At 52.9% G+C, this 6342-nt stretch overlaps 1 pseudogene; it reads right to left on the bottom strand.

Annotated features, from left to right (window-relative positions):
- Nucleotides 1–1649: 1649 nt before the first annotated feature.
- Nucleotides 1650–3584, bottom strand: LOC123067383 (outer envelope pore protein 21, chloroplastic-like; annotated as a pseudogene).
- Nucleotides 3585–6342: the final 2758 nt, after the last annotated feature.

Here is a 6342-nt window from a genome sequence, read left to right as displayed (position 1 = left end):
GGGCGGTAGGCCTTGCTCGGCATGCTCCGCGTCCTCCTTGTCCCATTTAGGTTCCGCCACTCTGTTACCACCGGGACCGAGTTTGTGGACCCCTAAGTTCAAGTCCCGCATATCTTTCCCCCACCGACTTGATTCCGTAGATGCGTTGCTCTCGCACTTGATCTTGAACTCCAGGTAGTCAGCTTCGCTGATCAACGGATTTGTCTCCTTGATCTTCTCATAACTATCACCACTTAGAATCCTTCTCTTCACCGCGGCTCTCCAAGTAGCAAGGGCCGTGCTCATCTTCATGAGGGCCGCACTGTTCACTTTATTCCCTGAGAGGCGTGTGTTTGCGAAGTCACCGGGGAACTTGTATCGTTCATGCAGCTTTGTGTAGAGGACGTTGCGCAAATTCCCTCAGTCACGATGCCTTAGGTTCTCGGTGTTGATCGAGACGGTGCTCCGGAGAATGCACCCGAGTTGTCCCGCATACCCACTGACTAATTCTTTGGGCGCCATTGGATGCCCACTGGAGGACACTTCAGTAAATTCCTCCTTGACGATGCCGAGCACGTCCGGGCACCGGTCCTTCCGTTGCCTCTTCGGTTGGCTGCCATCTATGCGTTCGCTGCCATCATCAGTGGTGGCATCCCGGCCAGAACCATCCGTGGTGTCATCCCTGACGCCACTAGGGGTTGTGTAGTCGGGATCGGTGTCTTCCGCGGCGTCCTCATAGCAGTGAGGTTCTTCCTCCATCTCCTGGGACAGATCCCAGAATGGCTTGCCCGAACCGCCGGCCTCATCGTTGTCGGCCATGTTCGCTCTAAATAGGAAAAAAGGCTACTAGAGTTATTGGATGAGATCAAGGTAGTATCTATTCTTCTATCCTATATATTTTCACATTACAGTTTATAAACACCCCTTTACCCAAAAGATTGTTCCAAGTGCACTATTGCTATCCTACTAAGTGCACTATTGCAGGTTATATATTTTCTATCCTACTAAGTGCAGTATTGCTGTCGCTGCAGGAAGAAAAAATAGTTTGCATTTCAACCTAAGGGAAAACTATAAAAGCCACTTAGAAATATTTGCTTTGTAGAAATAACATTATCTATAAATGTTGATTAATTTTTGTTTCGGTTGAGAATCAGGACCTTCTAGGTCAAGAAAATTGGGCATGACCTGTGCTAATTTTCTTGACCTAGGAGTGCCCCATTCTCAACCGAAACAGAAATTAATCAACATTTCAGGAGAAAGCGGTAACTATTTGTCCCTGCACAAAATATTGAACTGAAGGAGCCTTAGTTTAGTTGTGGCGCCCTTGAAATTTTGGGGAACTTGCAGCAGATAGACATGCAATATTTAGTGTTGTGCTGATATCTCCTAAGGTTTGTTCAGCTACTGAGTGGTGAGTAATAGGTGTGTGCTGCTCTGAACCCTTTTTGCTTTACGGAAGAGAAACTGGCATGCACTTTCCCACTGCATAGGCATACAACATTTAGTGCTGCTAACTGACAGAAATTCAGGTAAAAGTGGTGGTGATCTTAATGGGAACAATCAAAAGAGAAGCATCAAATGAATCCCAGCAGACCCATGCCAGAACATATACTTCCATAAGAATTTAGCATCTTAGTTGTGTAGATAAACGCAACACATATAACAAATTGTCAGCAGCCCGTGTACATACCATAATGCACAAAAGAATGAGTCAGGCAGCAATACAAGTATGCGGCCCAGTGTGGTACCTTTCGGTAGAGCTCGTATCCGGCCTTGATCCTAACGTCCTGGCCCTTCCTGAAGTCGAGTATGGTCCAGGCGAGCTCGACGGCGCCGCTCTTCTTCCTCTGCAGGCAGGAAGAGAGCAGCAACAAAAGCTTCAATCAGGTACAAAATGTAATATGGTTATCATGCTACAAATTCTTGTGAAATGCAGGCGGGTGGGGCTACAGGCTTGAAGTTCTTGTCTTCTAGGAGGCGTCCCATCATGTTGAGGCCGAGGAGGCCGTCGTCGGTGAATTAGACCGCCTTCTTTGCCTGGAGAGTGTACCTGAATATGTTGCCCCTCTCCAGCTGCACCCCCACCCCGACGTTGGCCGACAACTGGTTCGTTCATGGAGGAGAGCAAAGGAGAGATGAATCAATCAATCAATCAAATTAGTGATTGGATTGGTTGGAAGACAAGGAGAGGAAAGGAATGCAGAGCAGGGGAGAGTACCTGTGGGAAGAAGTGCCTTGCGAGGATGGCGAGGAGGCTGGGCTTCCGGGTGGCGGTCTCAATCTCCCCGTGAGCCTGATTCATTTGATTGATTGGGGCAGGAGTCATGTCACTGGAGGAGGAGGATTGAGTAAAGAAAGAAAGAAAGAAAGAAAGAAAGAAAGAACAGGGCGTTGGACCTGGAGGAGTGCGTTGTAGGCAAGGGGCAGCTTCTGCTTGGCGTGGATGCGGAGGCCCAGCTGCTGCCCGGAGGTGCTGTTAGTACCACGCAGTGGATCCGGCGGTGAGGAGGCACGTGAGGCTGGCGTGGTGGTAGCGCACGATGCGGGCGAGCGCGACGGAGGCGGCCGTGAGCATGAGGAGCGGGAGCGGTTGGAGCTGGAAGAGCATGGCGGGGCGGGAGCGGAGGGAGCAGCGCCAGAAGGTGTCGGAGGAGCCCCGCTTGGCGAGGAAGTTGTTGGTGGCGGCGGCGAGCTCCTGGAAGGAGTAGAGTATGGGCTTGTCCGAGAGAAAGGGGATCGGCGGCGGTGGCAAGAGGCGAGGGGTGAGATGCAGATTGGGGAGAAGGATGACCGGCTGGGTCGTCCTGGATATTTTAGTGGGGGGAGGGTTAGCAATGGCGCACCTTTTAGGGGTGCGCCATAAAAATTGGTATATCAATGGCACATCATTTAGGGGTGCACCGTAAACTTTTTTTTATTTTTGGCGCACCTTCTCCTGATGCGCCATTACTAACTTTTTTTTTTATTTTTTTTTTGGATTTTTAGTTGCATGTAATAATTTAAGATTTGTGATAAAAGAAAAGGAAAATGCAAATGGAGTGATAAAACCATTGTGCAAAGATTTATAATTGGATGACATGGTCGAAATCAAGTGATACATGTAATAATTTAGTTGCATCTAATAATTGAGCTTGCCACTGACACACACATGCGACCGACACATCGTGATTCAATCTTAGCTATATTTTCACAATCTTCTTGCCCTTCTTTCTCGCGGTTGAATAATTTAACCCCGGAACCCCTTGAGTTCTTCTCTTGAACGAACGTCCTTTAGATAGGGTGGTCCTGCTTCTTCTTGTGGTGTATGGTACTTCATAGTTATCGTCATCTTCCATCTTCGGGTCGCCGTACTTGTCGAAGTCTTGCTAATTGGCGACTCCATCCATTGCGATGATGTTCCTTTTCCCTCTCCTCACGACAACACGACTGAGCTTTGACGGGTCGGTAATGAGGAAGCATTGGTCCACTTGGGAAGCTAGTACCCATGGCTCATTTTTCGCGGTGACGTTTGCGCCCGCAGTCTTGGATTTGGCTTTGGGTATAACTATGGTGGTGAAATACCAGTCTTCTTTTAGAACACTCTTGGCCCATCTCACATGGAACATCGGGACCTTCTCTCCAGCGTACCTCAGCTCCCAGATCTCCTCGATCCTTCCGTAGTATCTGTCCTTGTCATTACCGGTGCAGCATTCCGTCGTTACCCCGGAGTTCTGATAATCACTCTTCATGTCCTTTTCCTCGGTGTAGAATGTGTAGCCGTTGATATCATATGCCTCATTGGTCATCAGGTTGTGCTCGGCACCCTGTGACAAGGCGGATATGAGTTTTTCTTCCGTGGAAGAATCCTCATGTAAAGGGTACGACCGAAGCTTCTCCTTGAACCAACGCGTGAAACATGAGTTGTGCTCTTTGATTATATCTCTATCCATCCTCTGTTGACCTCGGTCATTGTACGTCTTCTCAATAAAGGTTTTGTGCTCTACCACCCAAGTATCGACCATGTCTATATGTTGTAGCGCGACTAGGTTTTCTATTTCAAAGTCGACGAGTCGACCCTTGAAGTCGACATTCATTTTGCGGCGACTATCGGTGTCAAAACTAGCGGATCTCGGGTAGGGGTTCCCAAACTATGTGTCTAAGGCTAATGGTAACAGGAGGCGGGGGACACAATGTTTACCCAGGTTCGGGCCCTCTCGATGGAGGTAATACCCTACTTCCTACTTGATTGATCTTAATGATATGAGCATTACAAGAGTTGTGTCGGCGTTCTGGGAACGGGGGTCCCCAGACTAGCCTGCCTGCGGCCTGCGGCATGGCTCAAGTGGTGGCCCAGTGCGGCCCATCTTCATCAACTCAAGCTCAAGACCCTCGCGAGGGGCCAAGCCTTGTGGAGCGGACGACAGGAAGCTTCCTCAGGAGCAGCCTCACCAGGCAGGCTCCCGAGGAGGCGAAGAGATCAAGGAAAGGGTACCTCGCGAGGTGCACATGACGCAAGCCATGAAGACCAAGACCAGGCGGGCGCCGGCCTGCGCAGTGTCCTTGTTTCCTCTTTGGTGCAAAGGGAGCAAGCACAGACCAAGGCATCAGGCAAAGGTTACCGTTTCGGTGCAACAAGACCAAGACCGGCATCGCGGCGGGATGGAGGTCACCGTGGAGCCCAAGACGGCGTCAGCGTCAGGGCCTTTGGCAGTCGAAGACCAACTTTAGTGAGGATAAGATGTACTAGATGTTCCCCTTCAAATTGGCCGTTGTTGGCACCCTTCCCGCTCAATATTTGGGAAGAGGACCAGGGCCTCTCTAAATAGGACTAGCCACTCACAAGGCAGAGGATCGACCAATCGAATCTTAGCCAGAACCACCCACACCAGCACAAGAACTCCTCCCCTCGCAAGGTTGTTCTTCCCTTGTATTGTTCATCATCAGCCGCTGAGGCAATCCACACACCACACACTGGAGTAGGGTATTACACCACAATGGTGGCCTGAACCAGCAAAACCCTGTGTCCCTTCTGTTGTTCATCTTGCTAGCCTAGATCCTTAGTGAGGCGTGGAACGTAGGTTGGTATGGGAGATATCTTCGCGCGCACCCCAGAGTTCGAACCTCGAGGGTCTGCCAGAACCCGAAACCCGGCATTTGGCGCGCCAAGGAGGGGAGCGCCGGAATCCTGTCTTCCGCCGTCTTGCGTTCCATCGTCTGTCGCGCACATGTCTGACGCTCGCCGAGCCCGTGCCGAGCGTCGGGCTGCTCTCGTGGCCCATGTTTCCCAGACTTCTCCCGTCGGCGGGCCTCCCTGCCGTTCCCCGTTGCCTGCCGCCCACGCTACCACCGGCCCGGCGGGGAACGAGCAGCAGGCATCGTTGCTGCATCCCTCAGTGCGGCGAGAAGGCCGCACCGCCACACCGTCGCTGACTCCAGCGGGCTCGTCATCGCACGCCCGTCGCGCTCCTACGGACGCGCACGCCGCGTTGCTCCTGGCGAGGGAGCTCCTGCACTACTGCCCCGTCAACAACCTCTACGAAGAGTGGCTCGCTCGCATCACCGAGCTCGTCAGCGCCGCAGGGGGCTCCCCTGCGCCGTCCCTTTCACTGCATCGCCCTCCGTCCTGCGCGGGCAATGTAGCCACGGAGGCTCCTCCGCCGCCTCCTCCCCAAGAAGGTGTCCTGGCTCCAGGGCGTGCAGCCGTTGGGCGAGACCCACAACGTCCGGTGCCCGCGCAGCAAGAAAGGAGCTGCCAAGAAGTTCCTCGCCCTCGAGAAGGCGCTCGCGTGCTCCCTGCACCAGCGCGCCATGATCCCATTCCTGCTCCAGCGCACCAAGACCCCGTGGTGCTCCTGGCGGCAGCGTGCGGAGACCTCCAAAATCAAGCCCTTCGTCAGCAAAGGCCCCTGGTGGCCACCGCTGGCTGCCGCGCCTTCACCGCCGAGCTGCGCAGCATAGCATGGTCGGGCAAGTTCAAGCTGGATCTGCCTCCGCGCTACGACGGCACCGCTGACCCTGCAGAGTTCCTTCAGCTCTACAAGCTGGGCATCGAAGCAGCCAACGGAGACAAAAAGGTCATGGCGAACCGGTTTCCCATGGCGCTCAAGGATGGTGACCGCACCTGGCTCCTGAACCTGCCTCCCAGCACGATCTCCTCTTGGGACGAGATGCGCACTCGCTTCATCGCCAATTTCCAAGGCACTCGCGACCGGCCCCTGGCCATGAGTGACTTGCGTCGCATCAAGCAACAACTAGGAGAGAACCTGCCAAAGTACATCCAACGCTTCAACAACGCCCGCCTCAAGATCCCCAGGGTGACTGAGGAAGCCATCATCTCAGCCTTCTCCGATGGCGTTCGTGACATCAAGATGAAGGAAGAGATGG

The sequence above is a fragment of the Triticum aestivum genome, chromosome 3B (assembly GCF_018294505.1).
Source record: "Triticum aestivum cultivar Chinese Spring chromosome 3B, IWGSC CS RefSeq v2.1, whole genome shotgun sequence".
NCBI classification, from domain to species: Eukaryota; Viridiplantae; Streptophyta; class Magnoliopsida; order Poales; family Poaceae; genus Triticum; species Triticum aestivum.
Note: the sequence above shows the minus strand (reverse complement) of the source record. Positions and strands in the feature narration are given on the sequence as shown.